Source organism: Hipposideros armiger, unplaced genomic scaffold, assembly GCF_001890085.2.
Source record: "Hipposideros armiger isolate ML-2016 unplaced genomic scaffold, ASM189008v1 scaffold_347, whole genome shotgun sequence".
Classification (NCBI taxonomy): Eukaryota; Metazoa; Chordata; class Mammalia; order Chiroptera; family Hipposideridae; genus Hipposideros; species Hipposideros armiger.
The window spans coordinates 981142-983898 of NW_017731697.1; positions in this window are offsets into that span (position 1 = coordinate 981142).

Consider the following 2757-nt stretch of genomic DNA (forward strand, 5'->3'; position numbering starts at 1 on the left):
CCACAGAGGCTCCTCTATCTAGGTCACACACCTTGGGACTGAATGATAAGTTACTAGTCTCCCACATGCTCAGCATCCATGGTGGGACAGAGAACATATGACTGCAGTCCTGTCAGAGAGAAGAATGGGGACACAGAGCAGTCGCAGTCCCGGGCAATTCTGCAGTGCCCTGGACAATGTTGCCGGGGACTGCTCCCCAGGGGAGGGGGTGTCCCCTGATGTTTGTGACTTCGGGAGGCTTCCAATCCATTATTTCCGTGACTCTGTCCTCTGAGACCGCCTGCCTTTTCTATGTGTTTATCACTCGCTTTGGCCACTTCTGAAGGAGACATTGGGACACGGCCATGGCCTCAGCAGGTTTCCTGCCTGTAGAAAGTCAGTGGCCCCACAGGCCTTTCTCCACTTTGCACCATCTCAGTCAGTGTTTCTGCCAACACAGCTCTTTGAACCACTGTGTGGATTTTCTATGGAGTAGATTCTAATTTAATCCATGTTCCAAAAGCCACACCCACATTTCCCCAGGGAACGGGCGTCTTTCTGTCTATGTGATCGTTAGAATTTTGAGTTTCAATCTGCTAAGGGACAGTGCCTCAAGCATCCTAGCAGCCTGTCTGCAGCTCAAGAGTCCACTTGGCACCCATTAATCCTTGCAGAGGTCCTGAAGAGGGGCATCACTCCCACAGTCTACATTTGATTTGTACCCCAAGGCTGAATGACTGCGGCACCTGCTATGTCCCCAGTCTGTACTTCAATGGCCATGACCTGGATCTGATCGTGGGAACTGGCTGACACCTCCCATGGGGTTTGCTTTGAAAATGAGAGCCCCTGAGATCCTGGGGTCCCCCTCCCACGTGGGGCCCTTTCTTTTGAGCATGCCCATCCAGAACAGGCGCACGCACACACACAGGCGCACACGCACACACACTAACTGCCCAGCTGGGGGTGAGAAGAGGGTGAGAAGAAAGAGGTTAGAAGCAGCTCTGCCATGGGGCACCACTCTCTGGGCACCATGCCCAGGGCCCACAGATGGGGAGGGGAGACACACATGATGGGCAGGGGAACCCCAATGTGTCCAGGGGTCTGCCTGGGCCAGGGTCATCTCTGGGCACTGGAGAGAACAAGAGCTGAGTCCTGTGTCCTCCACCCTGGGAACCTGTAACCAGGAAGAGATGCTCCCAGTGCAGATAGGCTGCAGGACAGAAGGCCTCAGCTTACTCCCCTGTAATGTGGGGTACATAGATGGGGTGACATCAAGAGTTCTGGCCTACAGAAGACTCTGTTGTCCCTGGTTCTCCATCATGACTCAGTGTGCTTTCTAGTCCCTGGAAAATGTTTTCCACTCCTTGAAGTCCTTCTGAGGACTTGGGGGCTGGGACCTGCATTATGCAGAATGTGGCAGAGCAATGGACCACTCACCCAAGAACCAGGGACAAGACCATTCTTGTTGGAGACTCAGGGTCCTCATTTGGAAATGGGGGGGTCATTGCCGTGGCTGGGGTGAGAGGCCTCATGAGTGAACTGGACACACCAGAACAGTGGAGGGAAAGAGGGGAGCAAGAGAGGCTTCTGGAGTCCCTGACATCCCCCTGGTGCCTGCAGACCCAGCCCTTTTGCTCCCTGGCACTGGTGGAACAACTGCCTTGAAGACTCAAGAAAGGAGTGTGTCTTGTTTTCTGGTTTTCTGCCTGGAGCTGTGGTGCTAGGGCTGACCACCAGAGGACACTGGGCTCAATGGCNAAAAATTGACAAAGGACATGAATAGACATTTTTCTGAAGAATACATAAAAACGGCTAACTGGTATATGAAAAGGTGGAAATTGGTACAGCCATTATGGGAAACAGTATGAAGGTTTCTCAAAAAATTAAAATTGAACAACAATATGAACCAGTAATCTCTTTTCTGGGTATATGACCACAGGGCATGAAATCAGAGCCTCAGAGAGACATCTCCTCATTTAGCGGCTTCCCAGGCAGACAGTGCCCACCAGGTGGCGCTGCCACACCAAGGGCTGAGTGCCAGAGCTGGCCCTCCTGTGCCCTGGGAGGGAAGGGCCCAAAGCCCCCCTCCCTGCTTGTGGGCCCACCCAGGCTGGCTGGAGGCTCAGGTTGGCTGGACACCCATGTCAGGGACAGGGGGCCAGGAGATTGAAAGGCTGTGTCAGGGCGCCTGAGGAAGGATGGTGAGGAAGGGGCCCAGGTGGCTGCTTTCTGTGCAGCTCCTAGCACTGGTGCTGCCTGTGGGGTCCTAACTGCAGAAGAAGCTCCCCAGGGCATCCCACAACCTTCACTGGACAAGGTCAGCCTCCTGCACAGTCCCTGGGATGCAGGGCAGAGCTGCTGGGAGAACATTCCCTGAAGATGATCTTCAAGCACCCAACCCGAAACCATGGGGAGCCCTGAGGTGGCAGAAGGCTCCGTGGCATGGGCTCTGCCAGCCCAGCAGTCTGCTCACTGGATGTCTCCCTGATTGGCGGATGGCATCTTTCGGGGACAGGCCAGAATGCGACACTCAACTGACAACCATGGGTCCTCCGACCTGGAGCGGAGGGCCCTAGACAGGTGTGGCCTGGAGATGGTAGGTGGGCAGAGGGGAGGCAGAATGAGCATGGAATGTTCTGGAATAACGGGATCACTGGCCGGGTGGGAGCTTCTGTGGAGGCCGCCATGGGCAGAGGCTATTGGACTGCAGCATTTTCTGGAGCATGGGTTTGCAGCAGGAAGAGTCAGTGGGACAGGGTGGGAAATGGAAGGACAGGG